The sequence below is a fragment of the Anser anser genome, assembly GCF_964211835.1.
Source record: "Anser anser genome assembly, chromosome: 3".
Classification (NCBI taxonomy): Eukaryota; Metazoa; Chordata; class Aves; order Anseriformes; family Anatidae; genus Anser; species Anser anser.
This window is the reverse complement of record NC_139722.1, coordinates 8,439,936-8,460,718: the sequence shown is the minus strand read 5'-3', so window position 1 is coordinate 8,460,718 and position 20,783 is coordinate 8,439,936.

The following is a 20,783-nucleotide window of genomic DNA, read 5'->3' as shown; positions in this document are numbered from 1 at the left end:
TTAAAAGGATGGAGACATAATATGTTCTCCAGACCAGCTGCAAGTACTTTTTTTTCCTGTTATGATGTTTTTCTTTTAATCATCAGGCTAATATCAAACATTTCAGAAAATATAGTATGCTTAAGTTACTTGTGACTTGAACAGAATTAATAGCTGCAGCTGAGGCCAGGTCTAGATGAGGATAATAACTTACGTCTTCAAATGTTTCAGCACCAGTTTAGCTAACCTCATTTAAAATAAAACTTTACACTCAGTATTCCCTTACACTGAAGGCAAGCAGCAGTAAGGACATGCTGGCTAGCAGTTTTCAGTTCTTAATACCCCACTAAGTTTTGCAGCCCCGATTCAGCAAAAGAGACATTAAAAAAAAAATGTCTGGAAAAACTAGCATTTCTCACTGACTGCTCAAAACTACTTTCTTTCTGATGCCATTAGGAAAATTGGAAAGGGAAGAGAAGCCTTCGCTCCTTTGAAGTAAAGAAATGCAAAGCAAGGTAATTTTGAATTGTACATTATATAATTTTATCCCTTAGTGGAATTTTTATTAGTTGCAACACTGACCCTGGGACAGTGTCTGTGCATGTCTATATATATTATCACCATCCTCAAACTTCATATATATTTGTGTACATATACATAAAAAAATGGACTGCAGCCTCAAGTATTTCAAGAAAACACAAAGAATTCCCATACCTACATAAACAAACATGGCTATGTCATAAATGCTTGTATGGTTGAAGGGTACAAATTTTTTCTGTACCATAACTCCCCCTGCAAACAGCTGACCACTTAATCTTTTTACTCTTTTCTTCAGCATATAGCCTAAAAGCATCACAGAGACTCCCAAGCAGATGGCAGAAGTATTCCAGAAGAGGTACTCTGCTGTTTTTTGTTTTGTTTTGTTTTGTTTTTCCCCCCCAAAAAATAATAACATGTTAAGCCTTATTTTATTATCACAAGAGAATTAAATATTTCCATTTTAAGCAGATGCTGCACCTTCTCTGTTTACAGTCCTCTACTGGTGTAAGCAACCCAACTAGTTAAACAGCAGCTACAATTCTCTTTACAAGTGCTAGTGAAACTAATTAAACCTAATGAAAGCAATTGGTCTACAAGTTGAGAATGTTCTCTTTTCCATTTTTGAATATAGGTATAATATTACTGACCCTTGGTGATGGCAAGGCAGTCAAACACTGTGCTAATATATAAATTAAATAAGACTTGAGCTCTGGATTAAAAATCTTAAGTCCCAATTCTGAGTCAATGCCACACACCTGCCAATTTTCTATTTCTGGCATAAAAGCTTACTATTTCCTCTTAAACTTTTATTGTAAGGTATGAAATCAGTACTATGTAGAAGTTAAATCTTTTCACTTGACTGCAGTCCCTCCAAGATTAAATTATGTTAATTTAACACAAAAAAAGTTACTCACTTAAAAAGAGCAATATATCCTAATAATTTTTAAGAGTTGAGGACTGGATTTTCCAACTCTCTTTGAGGCATATTATTAAGTAGTTGAGTAGGGAAAACGCATGTGTGGAACTTTGTATTCTGTTCAGCAAGGCGATGTGACTCTCTCCTGTATTAATACAGGGAACCCCAAAGTCTCAATCAGGAAAAAATATATAATCTTTCTTTATGAATTTGGATATACTATAGACTTCTGCAATAAAATAGTTTTCTGTTGTATCAGTGACTTTTCAAAATTACCATTGTTGGATACTTTTTGGTTAAATACTAATAATAATATGATATTTCATTTGCATTTAATTTAAGGAAATTTTCGGTTTAAATTGCAATGAAAAGAAATTCCATAATTTGATTCACCCTAGTTCTCGTAAAACAAGGCACCTTTTGCATATGTTTAAATCTGCTCTCACCCTGGCACCAGATGGGATGCACCTCTCTCAGAGGGGTAAGGATTTTTGGTCAGGAGTTGGCAGGGCTGATAGATAGGGCTTTAAACTAGAGTAGAAGCGGGAAGGGAATAAAACCAGGCACGCCGGTGATGAGCTAAGGGATTGTGCACTAGAATCAGAGGGACTGCGTGCTAGTGAGGTCCTTTGGTTGGCTCCACAAGGTGCTGCGTGTGGGGAGGTGCATTTGAAGTGCTTCTACACAAACTCACACCGTATGAGGAATAAAATGGATGAGCTAGAAGTTTTGGCCCAGTCCCGCAGCTACATCATCGGCATAAGCGAAACCTGGTGGGATGAGTCCTGTGGCTGGTGTGTTGCAACAGATGGTTACAGGCTCTCCAGGAAGGACAGGCAGGGTAGGCGAGGTGGCGGGGTGGTGATGTGTACGAAGCATGGGCTGGACTGTGTGGAGCTTCGAATTGGCGATGGCAAAGTTGAGAGCCTCTGGGTAAGGATTAAGGGATGAACAAATAAAGGGGATGTCATTGTGGGAGTCTATTACAGACCACCTGGCCAGGACGACAATGCCGATGAATTATTCTTTGCAGAACTAAGAGATGCCTCGAGATCAACTCCCCTTGTCCTAATGGGGGATTTCAACTTGCCAGACGTCAACTGGGATCACCACACGGCCGACACGAGCAAGTCCAGGAGGTTCATAAAGCACCTAGATGATAACTTCTTGGTGCAGGTGCTAAGAGAGCCAACTAGGAAAGGTGCCTCCTAGATCTGTTGCTGGAGAACAGAGAGGGTCTTGTGGGAGACGTGGCAATTTGCAGCCGTCTTGGTCATAGTGACCATGAAGTGGTTGAGTTTAGAATTTATGGTGACAGAAGGAAAACTGCCACCAAAACTTCAGCCCTGGATATGGGGAAAGCAGACTTCAGGCTGCTCAGGGAACTAGTCAGCAAGGTCCCCTGGGAAACTGCTTTTGAAGGCATTGGCGTCCATCAGTGCTGGTCAGTCTCTAAGCACTGCCTCCTAAAATCACAAGATCAGGCAATTCCAAAATATCGGAAGTCAGGCAAGCGGGGCAGAAGGCCGGCCTGGCTGACCAGGGATCTTCTACTGGAGCTTAGGCAAAAAAAGAAAGTGTACGGCTGCTGGAAGGAGGGTCAGGCGACGAGGAAGGAATACAGGGATGCTGATCATGTTTGTAGGGAGAAAATTCGTGTGGCCAAAGCCCAACTAGAGTTGAAGCTGGCCATGTCTGTGGGAGACAATAAAAAAGGTTTTTTTAGATATGTGAACAGAAAAAGGAGAACCAAAGAAAACATAGGTCCGCTACTAGATGGGGAGGGTCTCCTCACAGACAATGACATAGGCAAAGCAGAGACATTTAATGCCTTCTTTGCCTCTGTCTTCAGCACTGATGATGGGCTTCGGGACCCAGGGTACCCTGAGCCGGAGGACCGTGATGGTGGGAATGACAAACTCCCAACTGACCCTGAACGTGAGCGGGATTTGCTGCTCCACCTGGATCCATTCAAGTCCATGGTTCCAGATGGAATTCATACCAGGGTGCTTAAAGAGCTGGCTGACATCATCTCAGGACCTCTCTCAATTATTTTTCAGCTGTCTTGGGAATCTGGAGAGGTCCCGTTGGACTGGAAGCTGGCAAATGTTGTGCCAATTTTCAAGAAGGGTAAGAAAGAAGACCCTAGCAATTACAGGCCTGTCAGTCTCACGTCAGTGCCTGGTAAAATTATGGAGAGGATCATCCTTGAAGTTATTGAAGCGCACCTGGGGGACAATGCAGTCATTGGTCCCAGCCAACATGGGTTCATGAAGGGTAGGTCCTGCCTAACAAATTCGATTTCTTTTTATGATAAGATCACCCATCGAGTCGATCAAGGGAAACCAGCTGATGTAATCTTTTTGGACTTCAGCAAAGCTTTTGACATGGTTTCCCATAGGATCCTACTGGACAAAATGTCCAGCATACAACTTAACAAAAACATCATACGATGGGTGAGCAATTGGCTGAGGGGCAGGGCTCAAAGGGTTGTGGTAAATGGGGCCACATCTGGCTGGTGGATGGTCACTAGTGGGGTCCGTCAAGGCTCCATTTTAGGGCCAGTCCTCTTCAATGTTTTTATAAATTATTTGGATGTAGGACTAGAAGTTGTTTTGAGCAAATTTGCTGACAACACCAAACTCGGAGGAGTTGTGGACTCGGATGAGGGTGGAAAGGCCTTGCAGAGAGATCTGGACAGATTGAAGAGCTGGGCGAACACCAACCACATGAAGTTTAACAAAAGCAAGTGCCGGGTCCTGCACCTGAGACGGGGCAACCCTGGCTATACGTACAGACTGGGCGACGAGACACTGGAGAGCAGCCCTGCAGAGAGGAATCTGAGGGTTGTGGTTGGCAGCAACTTGAATATGAGCCAGCAGTGTGCCCTGGCAGCCAGGAGGGCCAACCGTATCCTGGGATGCATCAAGCACGGCATTGCTAGTCGGTCGAGGGAAGTGATTGTCCTGCTCTGCTCTGCGCCGGTGCGGCCTCACCTCGAGTACTGTGTGCAGTTCTGGGCACCACAGTACAAAAAGGGCATTAAACTGTTGGAGAGTGTCCAGAGGAGGGCGACGAAGATGGTGAAGGGCCTAGAGGGGAAGACATAAGAGGAGCGTCTGAGGTCACTGGGCCTGTTCAGCCTGGAGAAGAGGAGGCTGAGGGGAGACCTCATCGCAGTCTACAACTTCCTTGCGAGGGGGAGTGGAGAGGCAGGTGACCTTTTCTCCGTTATCACCAGTGACAGGACCCATGGGAACGGTGTTAAGCTGAGGCAGGGGAAGTTTAGGCTGGACATCAGGAAGAGGTTCTTCACCGAGAGGGTGGTTGCACACTGGAACAGGCTCCCCAGTAAAGTAGTCACTGCACCAAGCCTGTCTGAATTTAAGAAGCTATTGGGCTGTGCACTTAGGCACATGGTCTAAACTTTTGGGTAGACCTGTGCGGTGCCAGGAATTGGACTTGATGATCCTTATGGGTCCCTTCCAACTCAGGATATTCTATGATTCTATGATAAATAAATAAACAAATACATTAATAAAATCCTCAGAACAAAGAAAATCCAGGCTTATTGCACTAATCGATTTCTTTGGAATGAGTGATTGTGTAATGCAGCTAGCTGCTAGGAAAGAATCAAGCTTAAAAAAAAGAAAAAAAAAAAAAAAGCTGATTTATGGGAGCGACTTTCCAAGTCTCTCATTGCTGTGTAACATTCCAGGCATATCAGAAAAAATCAGCATCTGTGCTGCCTGATGTTTTTTGCTGGTTCGACACATCCTAATGTGTCCTGTGACTGTGATGGAACATTGGAACATCAGAGGAACATTGCTCCAAGGAGCATCAGAGAATGGATACCTCAGGGTAAAAACAGTAGCGGGACAGATGGAAAGAAAATTGTGAAAATCTAAAAGAGTGGGAATGGTTTAGCATGTTCTTCTGAAGATCAGACCACAATAGTGCAGGTGCTGCATTATAACCCATGTAATATGTGTTTTGGGGTTACTCTTTTAATATACTTTCCATCATGAGATGCAGTAAAAAACCTCAGACCCTGGACAAATGTTTATTCCAGTGCTGTTTGTTAAAGACTTTCCATTTAATAGCTTTCATACGTAATGTTCAGATTCTTCTTCTCTGTAGATATTTGTTTAGAAATTCCAGAATTATTCTCTTTGCTTATCTTAACAGGTCTTATACTGTTGACCAGAAATGCTAATTGTAGTTCTTTACAGCATATGACAAGTATGCAGTATAGCATCGTTACAGAAAGTAAGTGCCCTGTGTAAGGTACTGTTATTTTTCAAGGGACTGTGTGTTTCCACTCTTGTAGAAGTGAAGAACAGAGATGAGAATTGCTGCAAGATATTTCCAAGATTCTGAAAGCTACTCCACTGCTTCTGTCAAGATCTTTAACCATAATAATTCAAAGTTGTTCTCTCTGTGCTTCAGTTAATAGTATTCTGTGATCTGATGACTGTATTTCAAAAGAAAACAATGGAACTCATATTAATTATTAAGATTAATGTACAATTTTTTCCTGATTTATACCTCACAGTTACTCAGTGCTGGTTAAGTTGTAAAGTTATAAAGAAGGTGGTGATTACTTCTTTGGTCATGAAAGAAATGCTACAAACAAATATGTCATATCTTATAGGCAAGCACATTATGGCATTTGATTTCACAGAATTGAGTGAGCATACTTAATGTTTATAGTATACTAAGTTTCTTTTAGCATTCTAAGTATAATATCCACAATGTAAGTCTCAACTTGTATGTAAAAGCCTTGTTAAAAAACTGTCATGTCACTGGGACAGCAAATGAAATGACCAGGAAACCATATAAATTTGATTTAGCTAGTTCTAACTGAATAATATATATGTATAAGCTGAATAAAAATAAGAGGAAATAAATAAAAATATATGAAACAAGTATTTTTAGACTTATTTGATGCCCTGGATATGACTATTCATGTGAGAGGATTAAGTTTTCCAAGAAAAATTTCTGGGAACTTTCTCATAATTCTAGATAAACAGTAAATAAGGAATACATTTAAACAGTTATGAATCTGTGGAGAAAAGCAGGGAAAATATTGTGTAAATGATAAGCAGCTGGGAAGAAGGAAGCCAGAGCAACCATTTTCATAATACATCAGGTCCTGTGGCTAGTTGGTCATATCAAACATAAAGAGATACCTGGGTGAGGAAGGAGGGAAATAAGGAATCGCTTAAGAAAGCAATATCGTAATAAATCAATAATAGAGGCATGAAAGCCTCCAGGTAAGAGCTTTTGCTATATTGTACATATAGGCTCAACCTTATCCCATCTAGATCAAATCATACAGCACGCTTGGGTAAGTGGGATACTTCTCATTCTAGGCTCCCTTTAAGGTCAATATAAAGAAAACTCTAGAGAGCAATTTGGCTCACCTGAGGTCTAATTCATATCGAAGGTGTCAGCTTGTCTCCCTTAGCAGTCAGAGAGAGAAGACAGGCATGTCTACCACATTCTTAAAGGGGGATAAGTCTGTGTCCACAGTGTCTAATTAATCTGATTTTCATCTAAATTTTCAGTAGCTTTCCAGCTTTGTTGATGTCAATGAGCATGCAGAATTAACAGCTATGAGATCAAAATTCAGGCCTTTATTTTAGTCAGTAAAGGTGAATTTATAAAACTGATTAAACTGAGTAAATTTCAGACACTTCTTGAGGAGTATCTTCAAAGAAATTATTTTTGTTTATTCTTGGGAGAAATAAAATATTTAAATCCTGTTAAGAGTGATAGAATTTACAGCTGCATTCATATTTTTAGTTTCATGCTTAAAAAAAAAAAAAAAGATCAAAACACTTGAAATTGTTGTAGCTTGTCAGAAAAATGTACCATTGATTGGGTCACATCTCCTGCTTTCATTAAGCAGAATGTCATAGGCAGAACACTTTGAAACGGTAATAAACTGCTACTGCAATACTTATGAAACTGAGAATGAAAAAATGTTTCAGGACAAATGAGAATTCATGACTATAATGGTCCTAATTCTTTCACATATAATTTGCCAAAATTCTCATCATAACATTACTAATTCAAAGGCTTTGTAAATAACTTGACATCTGGAAGAGATGAACAACAAGTGGAAAGTGGCCTTTTCACTTTAATGTTCAATGAAGTAATTATGGTTGAGAAAAAGAAGATGAGTTCTCACTGGCAGATAAGTCAAATAATTATGGTGAGTACGATAGGTGAAAGAGGGTCACTGAAACAAAGAGCAGGAAACTGCACAAACAGATAAATTCAGATTTGAGGTTCAATGAGGAAGAAAAGATAATATATTCATATGGAAAATGACTCCAGTATTGTTTTGAATATGTGTAGTTAAAATCTATTCCTTTTTATTTAAAACAAACAAAAAAAAAAGAAAAAGAAAAAGAGTGACTGAAAAATTTTAATAATTATTGAATGAAATTGATCACCAAAAGCAAGAATGCACTACAGTATGGGCAACACACTGTTGTTGGATTGTTGAATCTGCTAACTTAGAAAAAGCAAAATGCAGTAGAAATAAACGAGATCTTGAGGTCATCAAGTAAGAAGTTTTTCTAACTGTTTTTCTCTTTTAGGCTAGTTCTCTAGAGGCAGTTGCAATGTAGAACAAAAATTGCATCATGAAATAACTTATTTGGAAGAGAAAGATAATGCAATAGCACTGTGTGGTTTTAAGACCTGGGACCTGATCAAAAATTCACTGAATTCAGAAGAAATGTCATCATTTGCAGCACTTGGTATAACTCAGTCTGTCTGGTTTAATAGCAAGATTTTGAAGTGTTTGGATTTCCTTCCTGCAGATCACTAGAACTGATTAACCATTGTTCTCTGCTAAACTTGAGTAACGATTAAATTTATCCACTCCCAATATGCAGACTTTCTGGATAGTCTGCAGTTTCACAGAATTCAAAGCCAAAGTGAACCACTAGGTCATCTAATCTAACCTCAGGTCTATTAAAGAAAATTATATTACATCTCAATAGCCTACATTTTTAATCGTAAAAAATGTTTCAGTCTTCAAATATCTGAAAGGTATGACAGTGTAGAGATCGAGGTGTCCAAGGTCCATGTGAAGGAAGAAAAGTGATTATGTGGTATCTACAGATATATCTGCAGCTGACAAAAAAAAAAAAAAAAAAAAAAAAAAAAAAAAAAAAAGGCCCTTTCAGTGTAATCTAGGAGAAAATTTCTTCTCAACTACATATCTTAAAACAAATATGACTATAAGTATATGAAAAAATAAACCACTCAGACACCTGTGGGAATTCTCTGCTTCAAATCAGTGACCTATCCAATAGCCAGATGGTGCTTATTTCTGATACTTTGAGGGACAGGAAGAGAAAAGTGTAAAAACAGAAGCAGGGTAAAAACTCTTCCTTTACACTTATAGATAATCACATCCAAAAGTCCAAAAGCCATTAGCTTTGATTGTAATCATTGGCTTAATACAGTTCTGCACAGGCTTACAAAAAAAAAAAAAAAGATATATATATATATTTATATATATATATATATGCTTGATCAGGGAATGCAAATTCTTCTTTCAGCTGTCACTCACCCAAACCAAATAACTTCTTCAAACTCCTAGAGGAAAACATTTATTTTCAAAATCCATCTAGTTTTGCCTTAGAAACACCTAAGGATTGCTCCTTGCTATTTTGTTATTCTATTAGTCTTGATTACATGCAAACTTCTCTAGCACATTTTTGATATCATAACCTAGATAATGAATAAAAAAAAAATATTAAATAGCCTTTTATCAAAAGGTTGTATTTGGGGGCAATTCCAATGAAAATTATTCCTTTCATGAACATCTTCCTGTGAGCTACTACATTGTCAGATTTCAGTGAGGCAGAGTTAAATTGAGCTCATATGTATCCTTATTACAGCCATATAATACATGCTTTTGAGTCAAAATTTCATGAGTTTTAGTCAAATGCCTTTGAGAAAAAATATTTCAGGTATGACTGAAAAGCATTTAAAAACATTAGCAGGACTATTTCTGTATCTTCCTGTAAAGTCATATTGCCAACATATTTGTATAAATGTCTGCAAGAAATTTTTAATAAAGGGAAAGCTCAGTTTCTCTCCCATAAAATCTCCTACAGAAAAAAAATTACTTTTGAGTGTTTTACAAAAAAAAAAAAAATAGTATCTGAGAGCAATGTCCGAGTCCGTAAGATATTAACCTGTGCTTTGATCATTTCAGAAGTGACACAAACAAGGACATTATAAAGGAAGTGTTTGATGTATCTTAACTATTACTGGTCTACTTAAAACACAGACAAATATTCCATAGACCATCAGTGGTAACGAAGCCTGATACCCAAGGGCTGAGAGCAAGAAGCAGGCAGTGCTGCAAGAGAGTAAGACGGTCTGATAAGTTCAGGATAAAAACTATGTGTGACATCATGTAGCAGTTGACCTAGGTGGCATAGCTGTTAGAACAACACTTTAACTAAACTTTTGTTAAGGTAGATGTAAGTGAAATATCACCAACACCATTCTGTCCCATAGAACAGAAAGAACCTTGAATAGTTTTGTGAGCTCAAGGAAACCATGCAAGCAACCTGTTAATAATTAAGACGTGCAATCATGTCAAGAATAAGGAGGTTGCAAGTATCAACAGTAAAATCAGCCATTCGGTAATGGCAGATCAAAAAACAGCAGTGCGACTTGAAGAGGCTATTCACCAGCAAGGTATTCTCTGACCAATCCTAAAATTAATTAAAATAAAAAAATACCAGGGGGGATCAAGGGAACTGGAGAGACTCTGAGTAACCCCATGGCCATGTTGTAAGGTTTCAAGACTACTTCTCCATGCCCAGCAGAGCCAGGAAACCACAGAGATCCCAGGGGGCCCACAGCCCTGCCCCAGGATGATGAGTAGCACAGCTGGAACCACTACACTAACACCTCTAACATCTCTCCTGGACCACATCATCTCTCCCACAGTATAGAGAAGTCATGTAATTCTTAAAATGGCGTATCCCTGTGATTAAAGTGTTTTGGTATCCAAATCCGTTTAGTCCCCACACTAACATTTACTTTTAAACCACAACATGCCTCTAACTGAAGGAATGTAGTATAAACTCAGCCCTTATTATACATCAGAGACTCCTCACAGAAAACAGACATTAAATTACCCACAGCAAAAGCCTCAGTATTTGCATTTTGCCATGTTCATACTATCCTTATTATACATGACCAATGACTGTATGCATAAGTTTACTCTTCAGTCTTTTCAGCCATTTGTATCACCCTCGTGTGGACTCTTTAATCTCCAACAAATTGTAAACTGTGATTAAGGTTTTACTGAAAACGGGGAGTTCATATTTGTTTCCATGAGTCTGGATTCCTGGCTGATAAGAGCTGATGCCATACTACGGTGCTTGTCACAGAAGGTACACCACCTTCTTAATCCCATAAAATTCTCAGGAATTTAATGTAAAACCATATCTAGATATTGATGCTTGGGCTCACCATCTAGCTCATTTCTCTATATGGCCAATGGAGAGAAATAGATATTTCTATAGAAAGAGTTTTCTAGTCTTGAAATAAATGGCTAAAATAGAATATATAAATCACACTACACAGTGACCATTTCTCTCTACTCCCTATGAAAGGAGCTCAGGGCATTGAGTTTAAACAGGCACATCCACATCTGCAGCTGTTCAAAGTTATGTGAGATTACTCTCACCCTTAATATCTTTGAGATTTCTTTCCACACAAATGTAGTTGAAATTGGCCAGTAAGCCCAATTTAATACTTACACACATACACAGCATGATCACATAAGCATTGATTTCTTAGGAAACTAGGTTAAAAATAGGAGGTAATAAATCAGCGCTGAAGTGTGTTCAGTTCTTATCCTAAGTCCCATTATTTCTTTATGTTCTGTAAGGCTGCATGAGCTAGAAATTCAGTCAGTATGGCACAGAACTGAAACACTATCCTCGATATTTTTGATATTTTAAATTATTTAAAGATAATTATGAAAATATTTGGAACCTGCAACCATTCGTTTCTGTATGTGGAATACTTACAGGGTGACAGCTTTGGTTGAACAGAATATACTGTATTGTGCTTTGATAAATGTTTTGTTTGCATGTAATAATGAAAGACAACTGTAATTAACTGAATGTGTTTGAGGTCTTATGAGTCTTGATATTCTCTTCTACTTGCTCATTCACAGTTTCAAGCCAGACTGTTTTTTGGGAAGTAGGAAAGCCCAATTTAAAAAAGCAAAGTGGTATTATTGTGGTACTTACTGAGAACTACACCTAGTTCTCACTACAGAATTACATCTACTGCAAGTTCACACAGTAAATGTGATAAAAAAGAGTATTTTTCATGTAAATAAGAATCAGACCTGAAGTCTGATTTGATTTCTAGATTCTCTTTCCAAAGTTCTTCAAGAACATCTTTTTTTTGGTATGTAAATCTCTTTACTAATTTTAGATTTCCCAGATTAGTGAGCTTTACCTCTTCAGGAAGCTGAAAACCTATGACCACTTCTTGAACATTTTCCTGGGTGGTAGTTTTTTTTTTTTTTTTTAATTATTACTATTTTTTTTCCTGGCATTTTCATATCACCTGAGACAAAATATCTTTTACACTGCCTCTTTCCAGTTTGCCACCAGCCACTTTCATTACTTGGGTTAAAAGCAACAGTTGCCCGAGCTTTGCCTCACCCAACACAGACAAAAAAAGAATGTCTGAATAGAAGAGACAGAGACAGGCACCTCCATAAAGTGATTCATCTGCCCTATCTTAGATACCTCTCTTAGAAAAGATGAATAGACTTTTGACTAGAATTGTGTCAGTGAGAAATTTTGTATAAATATCTTTCAGAAGTGTTTTTAACAGAATGTTTTTTATCTAAGGAATATAAATTGTTTTTATTCCTACCAGCTGATGTATCTTTAGTTTGCTATGAAAAGTGAGTTTGCTGATCTCACTCCAGCAACCAGTATATTCAAATGCTACCACTGCCATTGTTTCACATTATCCCTACATCATTAGGAGTCCATGCAAAATTAAAAAATGGAGGAATAAATGAACCTTTAAGAAGACGGAGGAATAAATAAAGCCCCTTTACATCCTCAGGGACTTCCATGTCAAAGATGAAAAACATTGTATGTACAGTTACGGGAAGCTACTACTGTGTGAAATCAATCTCTTAATTTTAGTCATCTAATAATTAGAGATCCTATTAAAAGTAGTCATCAAAGTTGCTTGTATGCTTGCTGAAATCAGACTTGCATCTTGAGGATCATCTTTTCTGATGTGAGGCAGCTGTTTTAAGAAAAAACATGCTATAAAGGAGATTCTGTCTACTTTCTAGGCAGCTATGTTACAACAGAAACTTTCATGTCAAAAAGATACAGTTAATTCAGAGCAGTCCCTCAGAAAAATTACTATATATTCCATGTATTTATAGTAATCCAGATAACAAAAATTACATCCTGACACCTTTGAATTTATGGGACTTTTGAAAATTTGGAAAGTCCCTGCCAGGTTTTCTAACTGTTTTCAAGTGGTTGAGCTTCCGTATCATTTGTTCAGATCAGGCAAGGATATGAAATTCACACACAAAGTAACAAAATGAACTAGAAAACGTGTAAGCAAAATCTTAGCTTTATATCCAGCCATACTCAAAGCTAACCCTTCCTTTTCACTAACCTGATTTACTATGTGTTAAATGGAAAAACAATGGCAGAAGCTCACATTGGTAGAGCAATCCCTGCACAGTGGTTGCAGGCACTGGATGAGGCTCCTGCTTGGAGTTCCTCACTCTATATCAGTCTGACTGAGAGATTCAAATTCATGTTTTTTAAAATAATATTATATATTGCAGCATAAGATCAAACTAGTCTAGCCAATACTACTTTAGGGATGGTTCTCAGCTGTTCTTACAAGACAAATTCCCTCTCATGAGCCAGCAGATATATCCATAAAGTGGGTCATATAAAGTTTCCTAGTTTCACAGAGGGCACTGTGAACAGCACTTTCAGGTACTGAAACTCTTTTATGTAAAGACCATACATGACTCCAACTTGTACCTACAAGATGCATAACGTGATATCTTCTCCTTTTCTGTGACCTGATGTTGTTTGTAGAAAATGGGCAACAAGTAATAGTAGAGGAAGGGCATAGACACTGCACCATGACTTAGTGCAATAGATGCTTAGTTCTGGATACCTTGATGCGGTTAACTAGAAAGCCTCTGTCTTAAAGAATGGGGCTTGACAGGTTTGCTGTGAGCCTGCTTGGAAGGAGGCTGACCAATAGCACCTCTCTTTGCTATCTTTTGTGTTCTCTTACTTGTACAATGTTGCAAGCAAAATCCTTCTCTTAGAAACACACACACAAAAGGTCTTCTGACTATTTCCTGAACTTTCAACCCCACAAAGTTCTAATGATTTTTATTGGCAAATCCAGATCCTCAAGGGCATTAGTTGCTCAAGGGCATTAGTTGGCCTCAAGGGCCAACACTTGCTTAAAAAACACAGAGGCTGCATCGTTATGAAACTATCCACTGACCCCGGCTGTCAGGACATTTATGAAAAATTAAAGTACCAAGAGGAAGGGAAGGAACAACAGAAATTAAGCAGTGAATGGTAAGGTCAGGCCCACACTATCTGTGTTCTGCCATGAGGATTGACAGTAAGTGTTTCCAGACTTATACAGCATAGACAAGGCTCAACAGAGCCTTCTGCCTTCTCTCCAAACAGCCTGACTGGGCATAGCTCTGAGGGCGTCCCTTGGGAACTGCTGCTGACTTTTATTAGGATCCATATTCAGGTCGAAAAGGAAGAGCAAATATCTCTGCACGGGGACAGCATATTCTCCTCATCTGATGCAAAGAGCTAGCCACAAAGAGACCAGACAGCCAGCAGTGATCAGCATTATACAAGGGGACACATTTTAGTCTTTTTTTCTAGCACTTGTTAAGTTCCTGCATCAGTTTTTCCTCATGCCTTGAACTTGACTGGAGCTGCCCAAGCAGCCCACCTTCTACTGTCAGGAACAAAGGCTAGCAAAAGGGCAGAGAATCTCTGTAATGGATGAGAGGGACGGAACTTGAGGGAAGAAAAATTGTTGCTCAGATTATTCAGACTTTATTCACAGGGAGACAGAGTAAAGAATACAGCAAACAGTTGACAAAAAGCAAAAACCACTTTATTTTACAGAGCCGAAACTCCTATCCTTCACAATAAATAACGTTTCCTATCTTTACATTTCTTTCCACATTATCTCATGTAGACCTCCTGAAAATGGCATAACATTGCTTGACAATGTAGCATATTACAATGTGACATATCCAAGTAATGTGGAATATATAAAAATTATGTAAAATATCATCTCTGCTAGCAGAAGGGCTCTGAATCATCAGCCTTCATTTCTGATCTGTGTATAATTCCCAACCACAACTTAAGTTTAATCAACCTCATAACTTCTTCGGTTTTCTTCCACAGAGACAACCCAATACATAAACATAAAGCACCTCCTCCTGGTTTTCCTCCTCAAGGGTATCTTTACATGTGAGCAGACATTACATGCTCAGCTCCATGAAAAATACTAGAATTAGATTTCTACAATATTTTTTATGGCTGAATCTGCCTTTGCATTCTGAAAGGTCCTGTGCTTTTATTTTTATCAGTAAAATAGAAGCTTTTGTGTTGGCTCTGTTAGTCTAATTTAATTCCCCATCATAGTCACTGCTCCATAGTGACAATTGGTGTCTAACTGAATGCAACAATTTTTAATTCAGTACATGTGTTCTTTTAACTTGTGTATATGTATTGCTAACTTTCCTTTTTGACTGCTTCTCAAAAGCAGAAATTAAATCATCAATGCTAGATGCATAAAATGTTTTTATATGGTTCTATCTTTCAGATTAATTTGCAAGTCAGAAGTTTCCAGTACATTGTGCTAAACAACAACCATGTATTTATCTTGACAAATGATGCAAGAAAAACTAATAACGATGAGGCATATAGAGAGTCTTTCATCCAAAGATCCCAGGACACACGACAAAGTTTACATGCTGATTATAGTCTACACTCAGTACTGTTGAAGCTTCTCATTGGCTTTAATGGGCATAAATGTAAATAGAAAACTATGCTCAGATAACTTCAGTCACAGATATATGTCTATGTCTAGGGTAGGAAGTGCAAACAAGAAAGCAATTCTTCTTCATAGCATGACACACGGCAGGAGGAATACTGTGTGCAGATAATAGTGGAGCAGCGTTGTTAATTACACTGTGTAAACCATCAGTTGTTTTCTCACTTTCTGTTCAGCAGCATCCGGGTAGCAACTGAGTGAAAACCAAGCAAGGGACAAAAGAAATACTTTGAAGGAGATTCGACTTTCATCTTGACATACATTATTTTAGGACAAGAGATTGCCTTTTCCTTATCTTCTTCATGGGGCAAGGTAAAGGATCGTATGAAGCAATGCAATTACACTATGCTGCAGAACATGGCCTCAGCAGCTCCTTCAAGTCAAGTTCCTTCACACTGGATGGGAGGCTTGACTGGATAGATCCAAATGAATTATAGACTCAAAATTGGTTGGTTTTTTGCTGCCTTGGGACATTGATAGATGGAAGACTTACTTTAAAAGCTGAAGAAGCTTCTCTACATTTCCTGTTTTACTGATGTTTTTTCCTCCCATGGTTACATGTTTTTAAGTAATCACCATGAACTGAAAAGTCTAGGACTTTTAACAGTTGGCTGACTCTCTAAAACAGAAAGGATTTGCTGTATTTGATAACACACTTTTTCTCCTTATAATTACTCCTAAGAGTAACTTCACCAGGTTAGACTAAAGCTCCCATTTGCCTTATGTCCTTCTGTCAGTTCCTTGTCTTCCTAAATATGTGATATGGACAACAAGGGCTCATGAGTAAGGTCCTGCAGGAGAAAATAGACTTGTCTTTATAGACAGCACAAAGTAGTCGTCAGCACAGCTCTAGCAGACACCCTGCCTGGGGTTTCTACCATTGGGAAGTCGAGGCGTGGAAGCCCATATGTCATGGTTTGGGCTTTTTTCTTCATAGAGGCTCATATGGTGCTGTGTTTTGGATATTTGTTGAAAATAATGGAACTAACACACCAATATTTTAATTGCTGCAGAGCAGTGCACACACAGAGCCAAGGACTTTTCAGCTCCTCGTGCTGCCCTGCCAGCAGCAAGGCTGGAGGTGCACCAGGAGCTGTGAGGGGACACAGACAGGACAGATGGCCCAGGCTAGCCAAAGGGATGTCCCACACCATGTGTTGTCATGCTCATCAAAAAAACCTGGGGGAAAAAAGGATGAAGGGTAGGAATGTTCAGAGTGATGGTGTTTTTCTTCTTAAGAAACTGTTGCATGTGTTGAGCCCTCTTTCCTGGAAATAGGTGGATATCTGTCTGCCAATGGGGAGTAGAAAATGAATTCCTTGTTTTGCATTGCTTACACATGCAGCTTATGGTTTACCTGGTGAACTGTCTTTAATTCAAGCCATGAGTTCTCACACTTCTGTCTTTCAAATTCTTTCCCGCATCCCACTGTGGGAGTAGTGAGCAAATGACTGTGTGGTGCTGAGCTGCCTGCCAGGGTTGAACAACAACACCAGAGAGGTTAATTTGAACCTACCCATATTTTGCAAGGTACCTGTAAGCCTCAGCTGTTCCTTTCTCACATTTCCTTCTGCTACATTCCATGGAATGTGTTCTTCTCCTGTGGTGGTAAATATAACCAAATACAACATAACAAATATTATATTCAATAATATACTATTGTATAATAAAATCAAAATTATGTACCCCCTTCTGACAGCCACTTGACCTGTGGTCCTACCTTAAACTTCAAAGAAAATATTTCCTGATTATCTTAACCATATACAAAGGACTGTCCTACCTCGCCATTTCCTAATACTAGGAAGTATTTTGTACTGAATGTACAATCTTATCAGTTCTGCAGCAAGAATCACCTTGGCAAATCTGTGGGATGGCCACATTCTCTACCCCAGATGTTAATCAACACATTTGAGCGTAGGGATTGGTTCTAGGCACAGTAGTAACTACCAGGAATAATCTTCAGGACAGGCTGAAATTCCCATCAGGAGAGATGCTGCTCCAATTAATAAAATGCTTTGTGGTGAAGGAGGCTCGGAGTTAAGTTCACCTTGTCTCAAGTCTCTCCACTGATTCAGACCAGTCTGTTGTCTTATCTATGGATCTGGATAATGAGTTCCTGGGACACCCAGGGAATTCATGTCTAAAGTGCACTGGGTTTGCACATAGAGACAGACCTCATACCCAGCTGCACCAGTTAGAAGACAAACATTTCACTGGGTTTAATTTCCTCCATTCTTTTCAGCTAAAGGTAGTCAATCAGCTCTTTCAGTTAGCTGATTTATTTCTGTCCCTCATAAATACCATTTTTCAGCAAAGTTAGTACTCATAATAAATAAATAAATAAATAAATATTACTCCACTCTAGTCTGGAATGACTTTACTTTGTCTTGTTATTCAAAACAGCTTGTGAGGTAGATCATGTGCTGTTGGTCTAAGTGTCTCAGGTGTCAAGAAGCACAGTGCTTTAAATAAAGTATTCATCAGTCATCCCTAATTCAAGAATTTATAGTGCAAACCCTTTTCCTATCCACCTCATTTCACTACAGCACTTACCAAACAAATATCTACAGCATATAACCACACTTTCCTGCATATTTGTACTACCAGGAACTATTGAGGATACTCTGATTCTACCAGTAATATTAGGATTCTGACTCTCAAAGAGCCCTGCATTTGTTACTACTGTATATGCTTGCTTGCTTGAGTAACTCTCCATTTTTTTCACAGGTAGTGTACAGTTTCACTTGCTATAATAATAATTTTTTTCCACTTGCTTTTTAAAAAAATTCTTCTCTTTTCACCTACAGCTTCTCAATGTCTGAGTTTTGTCAATTAGATTATTTCAGTAATCTTCATAACTAACTTGAAGCATTCAAATCTTAAAATGAAATGGTTCGCTTCTCCTCGGCACTCTGCCCATCCACAATTTGTGTGTGACTAAAAAGATGGATGCTCTTCATCTTTCCTGAGGCTTCAAGATTGGGCTAAATAGTACTGCAACTTCACTTTTTGTTCATGTTGTAGACAGAGTGCCACTCATCCAGGAAAGGCAGATAGGATGCTCTCCCGTTACCTCATATGAAGTTTTTCAGAAGGTACATGCAGGTGCATACCCTGGAAGCAGACTTGTCCACCTTCTCCCCCTCTTCCTCAGCTACCCTCCTAGGAAGAGTCACAGCTCTGACAAATCGGTTCTTGTGACTACTTAACCCTTTTTTAACACTAAATAAACCAGGTTAACCATGACCTATTCCCATTACTTAAGCTAACATGACTTGGTGTAACCGAAATGGGTGAAGAAGCGCTCACACAATCAGTTCTGCTGGGAAATATGAGTAAGTCAGCACTGATGCACAGTAATCTCCCATAAGCAGAGCTGTGCTGAGAAAAGCACATCTGTTCCCAGCCTGAGTTATGCTCTCCAAAACCCCAGCCACAGAATTAGCCATGCTCTACTATACATTGCTATACAAGAGTTTCAGCTTACTTTTGTGTTACAGTGAAGCTAGTAACTGCCATGGCTGTGAAAACATGAGAGAGTAAAACATGGAACCATTGTAAACATAAACACCTGAAATTACAGCTCTGAGGATATAGCTTTTCCCTTATTTTCTGAAGGAATGCTAAATCTGAAACGTAACTACCACCATTTCAATGAGGGCATTGTTAGCTATTTTACTGCTGAATGTTATAACAAATCCAGCTAACTCATGTGCTAAAATTCCAGACATGCTCAAAATCATCTGCATTCTGAGATGGCTGTTAAGGAAAAGCCATCGAGCTATTGGAGTCTCTGTTATATCCTAGTCATGAGAAAAATGGGAAATGGACTGAGCATAAAATAAGCTTCTCCAAGAAAGAAGATATTATTCCGAACTGTGCCTACAAGTATTTTTTCTTCTTACATAACTTATTGCAACTTGATCTTAAATTTAATTCCTGTTAAAGTACCTCATTTTTTTTATCAGTGTAGCAAAACCCAGGTATCTTACCACAGGCTTTGCATGTAGCTGGTCAGAAAAAGCACAAGCTGATCTCATGTCAACACTGTTAGCAGCTACCTCCTTGTTCAGTTTGCATTCCTATGATTTGCACCAACATCTAATTTTGGGGATAATGAGTTCTGCTGTTTTGCAATTGGTGCAGTGTTCTTGTACCAATAGCAATGTGGAGCACAGAAGCAGTCAGAAACTGGACTGTTTGGGCTATAGCATAGTTTGTGGTACCAGCCAGCTTCACAACGTGCAAAAGACAGCCGAGCATAGGAAAAAAAAAAAAAAAAAAAAAGTTAAGACTTTAGATTTGCCAGTTGTAAATATATTATCTATTAGGGAAGTTCCATAAAACTGAGTTGGCAATCACTTGTCTGTTAGACAGACAATTTTTTTTTCATGCTTACAGCTGCATAGGAATAACGAAAGAGAAAACAGAAAATAGATATATTTCCATCCAAAAATGTAACATAAACTGTTCTGATTGTAGCAGCCTTTTCAACTAAAGCTAACTCCATACTACCCATATTAGCACAAACCCATTTTGTTTTTTCATTCTGCCTGCTAGCTTAATGAAAGTAACATGTACAACAGAGTGGGAACACTCAAAAATTCAATTTCTAAGCAGAAAGTATATAATGGAGTTAACAGCTTACAGGTTTCAGACAGGGCATGAAACATCATGTTTCAGAGAACCCATTGGGAAGGTAAAACATAGGCTAGGACCAGAGGCATTTTCTGATAAACCTACCTTCAATTGTATACATGCTGCTGTGTATACATTGGAGGCTGTGGGGAGGAAAGATCTGATTTTAACTGGGAGAAAGTGAGCAATCTAGTGAATATAATCTTTTTCCTAGTATGTGTGAGAGCTTTTCTGAATATAACCTTGGAAACAAGAGATTCCTCATCAATACACCATGAAACAAGCTAATAGCCGTTACATCTTTTCTCCTTCCTTCTCTGAACGAATGTCCCTTAATAGAGAGCTCAGGGCTCATTCTGTTTATAGGAAATTACTTTCACATACAGTACAAGAAGATGTTCTCCCTAAATTGCTGAAACAGATGTAGGAACAAGGTGAACAGTTAGAGGCCCATGTTAAACCAATAAGAGTGACTACAAACAGATTACCAGTGATTTAATGGAAACACTGGAAAATCTATTCAGTTTGATTTATATGACTA